The sequence below is a fragment of the Podarcis filfolensis genome (assembly GCF_964270895.1).
Source record: "Podarcis filfolensis genome assembly, chromosome: 13".
Taxonomy (NCBI): domain Eukaryota; kingdom Metazoa; phylum Chordata; class Lepidosauria; order Squamata; family Lacertidae; genus Podarcis; species Podarcis filfolensis.
Window position 1 is genome coordinate 11,017,898 of NC_139615.1, and position 16,370 is coordinate 11,034,267.

Sequence of the window (16,370 nt, forward strand, 5' to 3'; positions counted from 1 at the left end):
CACCAGAAGATTACAATGTTAGCAATCTATCTAATGCTACTAACCGGAATACCGCCTTGGACCAACAAGCATGTTGGACAACACTGTCTGATAGCCATCGGTCCTTCTTGGTGTGACATGTCTTCTGTGCATATTGCTCTTTTTGATTACGTGGTTCATTTGTTATTAATAAAATTATTAGTAGCAGCATTATTACTAGTGGCAGCAGCAGTTGGGCAGCCCCCCCCCACAGGGATTTCCTTACCTGAGTGAAGAGTCTGTGCCATTGGATTCCGTTCCCATTAATGATGAGTTCTTTCCCAGGAGGGGCCTGAGGATCCAGCTTTCCGACTTTGACCCCGACATAGGAATTATTTGGGAAAGTGACCAGGTTTGCAATATCAAAGCCAGCTGCTAATTCTCCATGTTCATTCAATGTGATTTCATCCCCAGCACTGTTGTTGAATGAGATCCTTTGTAGCAATGAGTGGTGCTAGGTGGAAAGAGAATCAGAAGGCCTAGAAAATGTTGTAATAGTCTTAAATCCCAGAAGGATTTAAGTTATTTTTCTACAAGAGTTATCCACTTCAAGCAATCTTTTTTTATTACCATCGTAGACGAGCATAAGTAAGGTGGGGTACTGTCATTTAAAATCTGTAAAATGGTTTGGAAAGCTAAAAAGTATTTAAACAGAAGGTACCGCATTTTTCCATGTATAAGACGATGCTCATCTTATATGCAGATAGGCATATGCCCATGCACCCACAAATTGTTCAATGAGGGGGTCAGACCCCCCCTCAATATTCTGCAGCCAGAAGGGCTCTGGTGGGCCTGCCTGCTACAGCAGTGGGCTCCTATGGGGCAGTGGGAAGGGGCGATGAAGCCCCTTATAGACTCTGAAGGCCATTAGGAGATACCCTAAAACGGCCTCTGAAAAGCCCGGAGGGGGCAGCTGGGGCTCCTCCCAGTGTGTGACAACACATGGGGCATGTGACATCACACATGTGCATGGGACACCCACAATGTGGGGAGGAACATGGTGCAGGTGGACCCAAGCGTCATTTTTGACAGCTTCAGATACATTCCACTTGGCCAATTGATGCCATTAACCTCATACAACAAGTTGTCTAATTCAGTGGTTCACTATTAGAGGTCTGGGGACCCCAGAGTTTCCACAGAACACACCCAGGGGGTCTGCAGTACCATCCCCTGCTGGGGTACTCACTTTTCTTGTTAATTGCACAGGGAAAACCTTCCACGGATCATTCAGCCTCTGCTTGCGGCCAATTCCTGCTTTCTGGCAGGGGAAAAACTTGTGAAAGAGTCGCTGGACGGCAAGTGAAGTGGGATTGGGGGAAAAACCTTGGACACATTTTCTTAGTGCTCTTTAAATTGGAGAGTGGGAGGGAGAAAAAGTTTTGTAGTTCTTTATCTCCTTGACCTCTGAAGGGCAGGTGTTACCCAGGGAAGGCTTCACTACCAAGAAGGCCCTCTGCCTGTTTCCTACTTAGATAGATGATAGATAGATGATTAGATAGACAGATAGATAGATAGATGATAGATAGATGATAGATGATAGATGATAGATGATAGATGATAGATAGATAGAGCTAGATATATGCATAAAGGTTTCTAAGCTGCTAGAAATGTCAAAATTTGTTCATTTGTACTATGTTTTAATAAAATTGAATTGGTCTCTGCTCCAACTAAATCTTTGTCATTTTTGCATGGTAAAATCACAAATTTTATGGTCTGTTTTTTAGCAGACTAAAAATCCTCTACTTATTTGGGGCTACCCCACATTTTCTTCTTAAAATTTCTTTGCTACCTTACAGTTATCAAAATTTTCAAAAGCAGGGGTTCCATGGTTTAGCTTTTTAAAAATAGTGGATCCTCACTAATTAGCTAATTAGGAACCACTGGTCTAATTAAATGCCAGCTGAAATACTGGAACAGTGCCAGTTCTATATAGCAGCGTATTTTTAGAACAATTATTAACCTTTCAAGTAGTTGCTGCTATTCTGTCACTTATGAAAGTCTGTGTAATCTAAAGTCTGTTTACTGTAATTGTAGGAAATAAAAAAAATTAAGGTTAATCTTTCATGTATATATTACTTTCAGTTATTTACTTATAGACGAATGCCAACTCACATTATAGATCAATACAGCACACAACACTGAATACTTTGCAAGGTGAACACTTTATAAGTTACCTGCCAAGGCTCTACATTCTGAGAAGAGAGTCTGTCTCCACCCTTTATCCTTTTGCTGATGGCTTCAGAGGAGTACCTAATATGTAAGGCGTGTGCCAGAGCATAGACAGCATTATAGATACTGTAGCTGTGACCGGTCATGCTCATTTCAAAATATGGTGCAGGAAGGCTCTCCAGCATCTCCTCTCCAGTACATATGTCTGCTGACCCAGTGGAATTTGAAAGTGAACACATGAATGCTTGTTCCCAGAAATCGTCGGTAAAACCATCCGCATCTGCCCAGGAAGGCTTTACATTCCTCAGAAAGTCTGAGAAGTCTTGAATGTCCTTGGAGTGAATGGCAAAGGAGAACGCACCATGGCATATTTGTATATTTATTTCAAAAGGTTTTTTAAAAAAAGCTAATGAGAAATCAATTTGGGCTGTTGTAATCCATACTTTTCCTACATGTTGCTTCCTCTTAGATGGAGGCAATAGCAGCTGAATCATATTCCTTGCCTCTATAGCAATAGTTACCCACAAAATAGATTCTCCATATATAACAACTACATTTGCTTTGCTTGATATGAAAGCTGGGCTCAAAATCCCTGCGTCATCCAGCATATCCAGTATGTTACCAGTGAAATGTGGAAGTTCTTCATTTTTATCTGTGAATTCTGAACAGATTCCATTCTGGAAAAGCATTGGTTCAATGATCTGCAAGAAATGTTCTCCAGCTTCATTATTTGGAGTGATGAGCCCGACCCATTTCCATCCGAAATGCAGAAGTAACTGGATAATTCCCTTGTACTGAAGATCTTCATTGGGGACCATGCGGTAGAAGAAACCACGTTTGATTTGATCATTTGTGGCTGGTTCAAATGAACCATATGAAATCTGAAAAGGAAAAAGTCAAACCTTTCCATGTGAAAACAAAAATTCAAAACACACACATTTATCTGAGTATAAATCCTGTATATCCCATATTTACCAATCTTTGCCATGGCCAACCCCCATTTACATAGAAAATATATTGCTCAAAAACCAAACAAACAATATTGCTCATTTAATTTTGTAGATATTAATTCCTATTATTATGAGAGTCATCACAGCTGCATACTTTTACACACAGATTCTCTCCAGGAACAGGAGAGCTTTTATCCTTGCACTGCCTTCAACAATACTCTAAAGTGGACCAGGAGAAAGACAAGCAATTGATCAGGATCTTTTGTCTATAATCTTTAAAACCGTTGTAGAGAGAGGTTGATGGCATTTCTACTAAGAACTCTTGTGGGAGGATCTCCTGGAAATCCTGTACGTATCCTGCATATTGTACATTTTATTTTTTTTGACCACAGTAAACCATATCCTATAAAAGTAAAATACCAGCAAAAATTAAGGCAACTAATATGAAGTCTAGTAATGCAGCAGAAGAACACCATATGGTAACACTATATCCCTCCCCAAATGCCTCAAAAATAACAAGAAATTTGTTTTTGATTAGCTTCTGAAAATGGACAGTACTAAACATCATCATACGTATACAGGGAGTGGATCATATGATTCCTAGGGAGAGGGACATTGTTGTCTCAAGTTATTTATGGCTTTGTAAGCCAGCTTCAGGGGGACGTGGGTGGTGCTGTGGTCTAAACCACTGAGCCTCTTGGGCTTGCCGATCAGAAGGCCGGTGGTTTGAATCCCCGCGACAGGGTGAGCTCCAGTTGTTTGATCCCAGCTCCTGCCAACCCAGCAGTTTGAAAGCACGCCAAAAAGTGCAAGTAGATAAATAGGTACCGCTCCAGCGGGAAGGTAAATGGTGTTTCCGTGCACTGCTCTGGTTTCGCCAGAAGCGGCTTAGTCATGGTGGCCACATGACCTGGAAAAACTGTCTGTGGACAAACGCCGGCTCCCTTGGCCTGTAAAGCAAGATGAGTGCAGCAATCCCAGAGTCGTCTGTGACTGGACTTAAATGTCAGGGGTCCTCTACCTTTTTTTTAAAAGCAAGCTTCATCACTATGAATTGGGACTGGTATACCTCTCATGCAGCTAGGGCAGTGCTTTCAGGAATGATGTAATGTGAAATTTATCAAACTGGAATATTCAAACAATTTTCCATTAAATATACTGTACACACATTCTATAGAACCTGGGTCATTTCATGTACATTGTTGGGTACTAATATTATACCCCCCAAAATATATCCATATATGGCAACCCATTTCCCTTTTCCATTTTACCACTTCATATTTATGTATCAACAGACTCCTATTGGAAGGAGAAAAGAGTGAATTGTAATATGAAATACCAATTTTTCAATACCCATATTCTACCTGTGGAATCTTGTAAAGACCGAAGACATCTGCCATGGATGAGGAGATTTCAGAGCTAAGTCCCCCAATGACTCCTACTACATTTTTCTGAATGCCACATTTATAGTTGGGGACAAAGTGATGTGATTTAAAGAGCAGATCCAGAGTGGTTCGGTAGGCCATCTTTAAATCAGAATAGCTATCATAGATGTGGAATCCAAGAGTGACATTGGGCAAGATCTTGGGATTCTCATTGATCTCATCAACAGCAAACACCAAGGCCAGGAGGTGTTGGTAGGACTTGGTCGTCACTCTGCAAATAAAGTGCCTTATTATTTTATGGGCAGTGCACAACACCTAGATCTGAGGGATACAACTGCCTCAATTAAATCATGTTGGAAATATAGAAATTGTTTTCTGCCTTTAGAGCTAATGTTTGGATCTCTCTTCCATCCAAAACAGATTTTTTTTACTTTTCTGAACACATAGATTGAGAAGTGATCTTCACTTGTTTTTTCAACCATGCTGCTCTTTATCACTAGCAATATGCACCGTTATTGACATCATTACTAAACCCCTTTTGTCAGTTGTTGTCCCTAGCAAAACAAACTGGCATGAAATGAAAATAAAGAAATTTAGATATAGCTATATGGGATTGACCGACAGTGGCAGACTTTGGTACTATGGCTCCCTGGGCAAGGCCAAAATTTTGCACCCACTTGGCACTTCCTGAAGGTGGGCAAAGCTGTGCCAGGCTTAAGGAAGGAGACATAAGGCTCGCTTGGGTAGGATCCAAGAGCCCCCCTCCCCCCTGGTTCCCAAAGCTGGGGAAGTGCTAACTAGGCTTTGGGAAGGAAGCAGGAGGACTCCAGGACCTTGTCAGAGCCCATGACTCCTTCCCAAAGCTAAGAGTCTTGCTTACCAGGTTAGGGGACAGCAATCCAATGGCTCTGTGTCCAATGTGTGCTCACTGTTCGCAGATTTAAAACATCACCCTTGTGACTTGGGAGGTCTAGCGAGTGATCTTTGCTTCACTGGAGGATAGAGAGATACCATGTATCTTGAAGCAGGTTATAAAATAGTCTTATAAAATCTTATTATTGGGTTTCATCTTACTTTGGGTTTCAAAGCAAACCAAATGCTTAATAGTCAGATATAACTGTTGAAAGAATAAATGAAATGATCTTAAGAGCCCTTTACTTACACTGGGCTGTTAATAAAGGCCCGAGATGGGTGTTCATGGAAGGAGATGCTGGGCAATAGGTAATAGATATGAGACATTATCCCACCAATGATAAGGTCACCTTGTTCATACCATTCATGTGGAACATGCACAGGACTATTTCTACTGCAAACGACAGTGGTCACTTTGGGCACCATATTGGGAAGCAGCAGAAGAAGCAGCAGCAACAACAACATCCTCATCACAACCATCCTTCTACACCTGGAATCTCCTTTACTTCTCTTTGTCACCAGCCTAACTTGAACAGGATGTATTTTGTGACCACTGACTCTGCCAATTCTGTACTTAAAGGGGCAGGCATCCACCTGCTCATTAACTTCAACACTGCCACAAAAAAGTCACTGAATGCTAGGATTTGAAATCTAACCAATACAATGAAAAGCAAAAGCTGGCCTCACCTCTCCTTAGCTTACCTTAGCTCTCTATGGAACACCGGGGTGCTTTTAATCATTTCAGATTTAATTATTTTTTCTTATTTCCCATTCAGCCTTCCGGAGCTTTTCCAGGTGAATTGATTACCATAATTTTAATAATTATAGAGAAGAGAATTACTTTTGCAATGTTGTTGGACTTGCAATGTGTTGCATCACTAGTAGGAGAACTGCCAAAGTAAACATGTTTGTCACATCGCAGAATCAAAGGTTAGGAAGAAACCTCCAAGGTCATCTTGTCCAATTTTCTTGCTATTGCAGGACATCCAGAACTAAAAGCAAACTGAGAAAAAGAAAAACGATCTACCTGTAGACAGGCATCCATATTTCACCTAAAAACTTCTCTATCAAAATGTGTTTAGAGGTGAGGCAACTGCATCCTTTCCCCATTTGTCTAATTTCCTACTACTATTGGCCCTGACCCCTTCATGGATCACTGCCTTGCCATGGCGAAGGGGCTTGAAGAACTCAGAGAAGCTATGAACTATGCCGAGCAGGGCACCCAAGATGAACAGGTGATAGTGGAGAGTTTTGACCAAACGTGATCCACCTGGAGGAGGAACCGGCAAGCCACTCCAGTATCCCTGCCAAGAAAACTCCATGGACAAAGACAACAGGCATATAAAAGTTATGACGCTGGAAGATGAGCCCCTCAGGTCGGAAGGCGTCCAACATGCTACTGGGGAAGAGCGGAGGACAAGTACAAGTAGATCCAGAGCTGATGAAGCGGCTGGGCTAAAGCCGAAAGGACGTTCAGTTGCGGATATGCCTGGAAGCGAAAGGAAAGTCCAATGCTGTAAAGAAAAATATTGCATAGGAACCTGGAATGTAAGAACCATGAACCTGGGTAAGTTGGATGTGGTCAAAAATGAGATGGCAAGAATAAATATTGACATCCTGGGCATCAGTGAACTAAAATGGACAGGAATGGGCGAATTCAGTTCGGATGACCATCATATCTACTACTGTGGGCAAGAAACCCGGAAAAGAAATGGAGTGGCCCTCATAGTCAACAAAAGAGTGGCGAAAGCTGTACTGGGATGCAATCTCAAAAATGATAGAATGATCTCGATACGAATCCAAGGCAGACCTTTTAACATAACAGTAATCCAAGTTTATGCACCAACTACTGGTGCTGAAGAAACTGAAATTGACCAATTCTATGAAGACTTACAACACCTTATAGAAGCGACACCAAAGAAGGATGTTCTTCTCATTATAGGGGATTGGAATGCTAAAGTAGGGAATCAAGAGATAAAAGGAACAACGGGCAAGTTTGGCCTTGGAGAGCAAAATGAAGCAGGGCAAAGGCTAATAGAGTTCTGTCAAGAGAACAAGCTGGTCATCACAAACACGCTTTTCCAACAACACAAGAGACGACTCTACACGTGGACATCACCAGATGGGCAGCATCGAAATCAGATTGATTATATTCTCTGCAGCCAAAGATGGAGAAGCTCAATACAGTCAGCAAAAACAAGACCTGGAGCTGACTGTGGCTCGGATCATCAGCTTCTTATAGCAAAATTCAAGCTTAAACTGAAGAAAGTAGGAAAAACCACTGGGCTGGTAAGATACAATCTAAATCAAATCCCTTATGAATACACAGTGGAAGTGAGGAACAGGTTTAAGGATTTAGATTTGCTAGACAGAGTGCCTGAAGAACTATGGATGGAGGCTCGCAACATTATACAGGAGGCAGCAACGAAAACCATCCCAATGAAAAGGAAATGCAAGAAAGCAAAGTGGCTGTCCAATGAGGCCTTACAAATAGCGGGGGAGAGAAGGCAAGCAAAATGCGAGGGAGATAGAGAAAGATACAGGAAATTGAATGCAGATTTCCAAAAAATAGCAAGGAGAGACAAGAAGGCCTTCTTAAACGAGCAATGCAAAGAAATAGAGGAAAACAACAGAATGGGAAGAACCAGAGATCTGTTCAAGAAAATTGGAGATATGAAAGGAACATTTCGTTCAAAGATTGCCATAATAAAGGACAAAAGTGGTAAGGACCTAACAGAAGCAGAAGACATCAAGAAGAGGTGGCAAGAATACACAGAGGAATTATACCAGAAAGAAATGGATGCCTCGTACACCCCAGGTAGTGGGGTTGCTGACCTTGAGCCAGACATCCTGGAGAGTGAAGTCAAATGGGCCTTAGAAAGCACTGCAAATAACAAGGCCAGTGGAAGTGATGGTATTCCAGCTGAACTATTTAAAATTTTAAAAGATGATGCTGTTAAGGTGCTACACTCAATATGCCAGCAAGTTTGGAAAACTCAGCAGTGGCCAGAGGATTGGAGAAGATCAGTATACATCCCAATCCCAAAGAAGGGCAGTGCTAAAGAATGCTCCAACTACCGCACAATTGCACTCATTTCACACGCTAGCAAGGTTATGCTTAAAATTCTACAAGGAAGGCTCAAGCAGTATGTGGACCGAGAACTCCCAGAAGTGCAAGCTGGATTTAGAAGAGGCAGAGGAACCAGAGACCAAATTGCAAACATGCGCTGGATTATGGAGAAAGCCAGAGAGTTCCAGAAAGACATCTACTTCTGCTTCATTGACTATGCAAAAGCCTTTGACTGTGTTGACCACAGCAAACTATGGCAAGTTCTTAAAGAAATGGGAGTGCCTGATCACCTCATCTGTCTCCTGAGAAATCTCTATGTGGGACAAGAAGCTACAGTTAGAACTGGATATGGAACAACTGATTGGTTCAAAATTGGGAAAGGAGTACGACAAGGCTGTATATTGTCTCCCTGCTTATTTAACTTATATGCAGAATTCATCATGCGAAAGGCTGGGCTGGATGAATCCCTAGCCGGAATTAAGATTGCTGGAAGAAATATCAACAACCTCAGATATGCAGATGACACAACCTTGATGGCAGAAAGTGAGGAGGAATTAAAGAACCTTTTATTGAGGGTAAAAGAGGAGAGCGCAAAATATGGTCTGAAGCTCAACATCAAAAAAACGAAGATCATGGCCACTGGTCCCATCACCTCCTGGCAAATAGAAGGAGAAGAAATGGAGGCAGTGAGAGATTTTACTTTCTTGGGTTCCATGATCACTGCAGATGGTGACAGCAGCCACGAAATTAAGAGACGCCTGCTTCTTGGGAGGAAAGCAATGACCAACCTAGACAGCATCTTAAAAAGTAGAGACATCACCTTGCCAACAAAGGTCCGTATAGTAAAAGCTATGGTTTTCCCAGTAGTGATGTATGGAAGTGAGAGCTGGACCATAAAGAAGGCTGATCGTCGAAGAATTGATGCTTTTGAATTATGGTGCTGGAGGAGACTCTTGAGAGTCCCATGGACTGCAAGAAGATCAAACCTATCCATTCTTAAGGAAATCAGCCCTGAGTGCTCACTGGAAGGACAGATCGTGAAGCTGAGGCTCCAATACTTTGGCCACCTCATGAGAAGAGAAGACTCCCTGGAAAAGACCCTGATGTTGGGAAAGATGGAGGGCACAAGGAGAAGGGGACGACAGAGGACGAGATGGTTGGATAGTGTCTTCGAAGCTACAAACATGAGTCTGCCTAAACTGCGGGAGGCAGTGGAAGACAGAAGTGCCTGGCGTGCTCTGGTCCATGGGGTCACGAAGAGTCGGACACGACTAAACGACTAAACAACAACAACAACAAATTGGCCCTGACACTCTCTGACATATGTAATATTGATTCCAGTTGCTAGATCTTGGAAACAATGATGGAAATGGTCCAAACCATATTAGGATATAGAGACCCTGGACCGAGTCCAGCTACTTTTGAAAGAACATGTATATACCGTTTGAAGCAGAGTGACATGCTTGGGAACATCTAAGAGAGTGTCAGTGCCTGGCTGGACGAGGAAGAGTAGTAGCAGCCGCTGGCCCAGGAGGCACCTGAGGGGGAAGGAGACTTTGAACCAGGTTCAGACAGGTGGGACAGAGAAGAATCATCAGCAGAGAGTGAACATGAAAGGGAGAGGCTTGAGGTAGCCACGGAGGTGATAGAGAAGGAATAGGGGGTGTCTTCTGCTCTGCCATACAGAACTGATTCATCTCCTTCCCCTTCCCCATTCTCAGTGCAGGAACAAAGAGTTGAGAAAAGACTGGAACAATTAAGAAGGGAGGTATAAATGGGGGGGGGGTGTGAAAGGGGCAGGAATTTAATTTCTGCAACTGACCTGCTTAGCTGATGGAAGTGCCATGTGATGTCTCATTGGTTACTGAGCTTTAAAGTTGATTACTCTCAAGCCCTGCCTTTGTCTGCTTACAGCGTTGAACCACAAATGGAAGGGCTTTCCTGGCAGCCTGACAGGCAGAGGCTTTTGAGTCCATGGCTCACTTCTCCAACTACATTCATTCTGTGGCACCCCTGTGAGGTTCAGGACCCAAGTTATGTTACCCCTTGCCTGCAGAGCTGGCAGCCTCCCACCATTTTTTAAACACCCACCCTTGTGGTGTTTTCCCTCAGCCTCCTCTCCTCTGCCCTCTCCTTGGGAGTCCTCCAGGAAGCTGATGCTGCTGACCCTGGTTTCTGAGCTGCCCCCTTACCCCAAACAGGGGTACCTCCTAACACAGCCCTACTGCTAGGAAGCACCCCCTGGCCAGTCCCAGAGACACCATTCATCTGGAGAGCATGTAGCCCAGGCTGTGGAAACTTTTGGGAGACCGAGTCACAAGAGGGCATGAGAGGAGGGAGGGAAGGAAAGAGGAATAGAGGCCAGTGTTGTCCGTGGCACCCCTGACCATCATTCAAGGCACCCCAGTGTAAGGCACTGATAGGCACTGTTATGCCGTCCAGATGTTTTTGGTCTACAGCTTCCATCATCCATGACAGCAATGGTCTGTTGTAAGCTGGTGGGAGCTGCAATTCAGCAACATCTGGAGGGCCACAGATTGATGACCTCTGGTGCAAATAAGAGTGGGGTGCAGAATAAGGCTCCACCGCTAGGGTGATATTGATCCACTAGGGGTATGTTAGGTATTAGAGACCTCTGAATCTGGTGCAGTCTCTACATATGGCAAGGTGAGTCACTTCCTGGCTCCCTGCACAGTCTTATGCCGATTGAGTTAAGAGATTCCAGAAGTGTAGAAATCCAGGTTTATACTGGGAATTCTAAAATTGGTTAGAGGTGTCTTTTTGTGCCTGGAATTTCTAGTGGAATGCCCATATGATTTTCAGTTTGGAGCACTTTTAAATGTTCTGCTTCCACATATAATGAACATCGTAAATGAATTCATACATACATGTAGGCTCCTCAAAATGAATCATACGAAACATGACCCATGATTTAATAGAATTACTGTTACCATGAAATTGTCACTTTCCATTCATTTCTAAAAATAATCAGTACATGTAGGGGAATGGTTGGGTTGGTAATGAACATAGAGCCATTTCTTGATTGGCTTCCTTGAGGTGTGATGACACAAGCTGGAAACTGAATCTTGAGAGTGGCAGTGGGCAAACAATCTTTGGCCGTTACTACTGGATTCTTACCTTCTTCTTCATCCTTACCTAAACATAAAATATCTTTACTGCCTGGCTACCTTCATTTACTTGCGCAAACTTTTTGAAATGGCTCAGCCTCTTTGCTAGTGCAGTTAGGCATATAGTGAAGACAAAGTATCTCAGATCCAATCTGCTGCAATTTTATGGCTGTCTAACATGAACCAGATAGACGGTCACCCAAAATAGGGACAATATGGCTTGGGTCAAATCTGGAGCACAGCCCTGCTGGATAGACTCATGGACTCATTATAAGACAGCTTCTCAAATTTTTGTGTTCCTTTTCATCTCTTCTCTCTGTACCCCATCACCTCCTCCTCAAGAGATGTTCAGGGCCTCTTGGGGGGCATTTCTTTGGATGCAGGAGAAGAAGAGAAACGGAATGTATAGGCATTCAAAGTTTTTGCATATAATCCATGGTTTCTTAAATAAACATCCCGTTTCATTTACAGCTCATACGCAACTATGCTGGATATCAAGAACACAGATGATAACACCAGTGACCCCCCCCCCCGAGGGGACACAGGGAGATGCATAACCCTAAACATTTTGTGAATCTAAGTGTGGCCTTGTTAAGGGGTAGAATTTCAATATGAGTAGGAAACTGAGAGTACCACTAAACATTTTCTCTCCTTTTTATAAAATAAGCACTGGATAAGACAATTCTCTTCTGTTATTTTCATCATTTCATTTAGCTTCCCTTCTTGAAGAAAACACAGTGAAATTACCATGCCAACAAGTCTACAGAGTCTAAATACAGAAATGACAAACTATACTGTTATTTATGTCTTTCTCCGAATCAGCTGCTCTCTGTTATTCAGCTCAGGCCTCACCACAATAATGTAGCATTTAGGGGAAAAGATGCAACCCAGCAGCCCAGCACTGGAAGCCAAGATGGAGAAGATCTCCACAGCCACCATGTATTTTCCTCTGGTGCTCAAGTATGTGGGAATGAAGGAGAACCAAACACTGCAGAAGACCAGCATGCTGAAGGTGATGAACTTAGCTTCATTGAAGCTGTCAGGCAGCTTCCTGGCTAAGAAGGCCACAGTGAAGCTGATAATGGCCAGGAAGCCCATGTAGCCTAAAACGCAATAGAACATGAGAACTGACCCTTCATTACATAAGAATATAATTTCTTCACTGCTTGAGTGCATGTCCACATCTGGGAATGGGGCAGAGGTTGCCAGCCAGAAGGCACAGATTCCCACTTGAATAAAAGAGCAGGAAAGGACGATGGAGTAAGCCAGTTTTTTGCCTACCCACTTCCTGATTGTGGAATCTGGCTTGGTAGCCATGAATGCCAAAACCACTGAAATAGTCTTGGCCAAGATGCTGGAGAGGGCCACAGAGAAGACAATGCCAAAAGCTGTTTGTCGGAGGAGGCAGGTTGCCTCCGTAGGTGTTCCAATGAACATCAAAGTGCAGAGGAAACACAAGAGAAGGGACACAAGGAGAATGTAAGTGAGGCTTCTGTTATTGGCTTTGACGATGGCAGTGTCCCGGTGCTTAATGAAAATGCCAAGTACCATAGCTGTGATAAGAGAGAATAAAAGCGCAGAGAAAGTTGAAACAATGGCCAAAGTTTCCCCAAAGCCTAGGACGTGTGGTTTCTTGGGAATGCACTGATTCTGCTCTTCATTTGGATATTGCTCTGGAGGACATCTGGCACAGGTTTCCAATCCTGAAAAAAGGTGGTAGGACAATTGGAAACAATCCAGAATATGCTTAAGAGTTTTTTTTAAATCATGAGTTCCCTTACCGTAGTGTTTCCACGAGGATAAGTTTCAAAACTTCTAGTCGAAATGCTTGTGCCCTAGAAGCTTTGAAGATAAACTTCCCAAGGAACCTTGTTCTTAGAATAAAGACCCCAATTCTTTTCCATCCCGTCTCCCCCAAAACCTTGGTTTCTTCCAGGGCAGAATGCATGTACAATTTTTATGTCTTTTTGCATCAAAACAGAGGGGCGGATCTACACTCATGGTGTATATCATGAAAATGTGTTATTAAAACGTGGCAGCACAGCAGTGAGCCACCATCAATGAGAAACTGCATTAAACATTAGAGAATATTACCTAAGAACAAGGAAACTAGCGCTAATACACCCAGAAACCTCACCAAAATGCTGGAGAGGGTGCACCTCCACAGGCACATACCTACACATGTGGTGGGAATGCCCCAAAATCCAACTATTCTGGACAACAGCCATACAAGAAATGTAAAATAACTAAGCAAGTATTAGAAATCACACCAGAACTGGCCCTACTAAAGAGATTCCAAGACAACAATGCCCACTCACATCACAAAGAACTCATAACCCACCTACTCTCAGCAACCACAAAATCATAGTCAGACACTGGAAAGACCTGTCAGGAGTAAGCATGGACCAATTGTACCAAATAGTATGGGAAACAGCGCAACTAGAAAAATTAACCAATAAACTGAAAGTGACACAATGACAAATAGAAGAAGATACCTTCACTCCGGTATGGCTCCCCTTTATCACATACACAGCCCAACAAGACAATGACAAGAATCCACCAACAGCATATGAATCAATATGGCTAACCTGATCCAAAACACCCACCTACTCCCACTCACACACGAAAACAAAGTTCACCACAAGCAACCACAAACAAGCAACTGCACCCTAGGCCAACCCCAATCTCTCTCACCACCAAAGGAACACATGCAAATAGCAAAGAGCACCTGCACAATGTACACTGACACAAAACCCCACACATACATTAAGCAAAATAGAAATATCGCCTCCCGACCCCACCCCCACGCACCATGGCCCCCTCCACCTCTTCCCCCCTTTTCTCTTCCTAATGTAACCCTAATGTCTCAACAAATGAACTGACCTATGGAAAATGTAACTTGAAAAAAAGAGACACTGCACATACCTTTGTAAACCAAGAAAACTTCAATAAAAATATATATTTTTTAAAAAATTAGAGAATATTGTATGCAGTAATGTTTAGAATGGGACGCGGGTGGCGCTGTGGGTTAAACCACAGAGCTTAGGACTTGCCAATCAGAACATCGGCGGTTCAAATCCCCGTGACGGGGGGAGCTCCTGTTGCTCGGTCCCTGCCCCTGCCAACCTAGCAGTTCGAAAGCACGTCAAAGTGCAAATAGATAAATAGGTACCGCTCCAGCGGGAAGGTAAAGGGCGTTTCCATGCGCTGCTCTGGTTCACCAGAAGCGGCTTTGTCATGCTGGACGCATGACCCTGAAGCTGTACGCCGGCTCCCTCGGCCAATAAAGTGAGATGAGCGCCGCAACCCCAGAGTCAGCCACGACTGGACCTAATGGTCAGGAGTCCCTTTACCTTTACTTGTAATGTTTAGAATATCACTGTATGTAGGTACACTGATGGAAAATCTTTACATTACAGATTACGGTCACATCCTCATGGTATACTCTCTTGAAGGTTAAGATAATTTCTTCATAGTGGCAGCTTTTACAGAGACAGAAGGGAGATTATTCTACTACAGTGGTACCTCGGGTTAAGTACTTAATTCATTCCGGAGGTCCGTTCTTAACCTGAAACTGTTCTTAACCTGAAGCACCACTTTAGCTAATGAGGCCTTCTGCTGCTGCTGCCACGCCGCTGGAGCACAATTTCTGTTCTCATCCTGAAGCAAAGTTCTTAACCCAAGGTACTATTTCTGGGTTAGCGGAGTCTGTAAGCTGAAGCGTATGTAACCTGAAGCGTATGTAACCCAAGGTACCACTGTATTGTTAATAAACAATATTAATTGAGACCATACAGAGCAAACCTCATTGCCAATTTGCTCAGAATTTACTAAAATAGCTTGGATATGGTGATATGGCATCTCTCACCCTTCTCATCTGAGAACATCCCACGAGGACATGGATCACAATCATAACAACAGAACTTCTTCCCCTCCTTCTTTTTCTTCTCATAACCAGGAAGGCAGTTGGCATTACATAATGAAAGGGGTGGCACCTATCCAAAGGGACACAAAGGGGTTAATATTAAGAAAAAAGTTTAAGGGGATTCATGTAACATCAGGTGATCTACCAGTAAGTAGGAGGGCCAGAAATGTTAACTGTAGGTTAACTGTAGGTGCCAAAACAGCACATACACAGTGGGAGAAAAAGTTATAGTTCTAAGCATCATACAAACACAAGAAGATTACAATGTTCATATCTAGATTGACCATTGCTACAACCATCAGATAATTTGATCTAATACACTACTGGTTATTTCTTTTTATGGTACTACAGCCTCCTGCTCTTTGCTGCTGTAATTTCACTTGATGTCCCCTTAGTGAGCTTCAAGGAGTTGGGATTTGGAGGTAGTGAATTTCTGTGGTTTTGCTCCTATTTGGACAGCCCTATCACTTATACCATTGGAAAAAAGAGAGGCAGCGAAGATGGTGCACAGATGTATTGGGGTTGTGGTGGACTGGTTTTAGAAAACCAACTTCATAAAAAGCAGGGAACTACAATACAATGCGTACATAAAATAAGTTGCGACTTTTTCAAAAAGAAATATTTCCAACATTTTTCCAATGACCTTTTTAAAAAATATATGATTTTGTAGGCAACTAGTGCTGATAAGCCTTGGATTGAATAAATCAGAAACATGAGGCTTTGAGAGGAGCCTGCATGCCTTGCCCACAGCCGATGGAGTATATGGGTGTGCAGCCAGGCTAGTAACCACTCCGAGCAAGGCATGATTTGGGG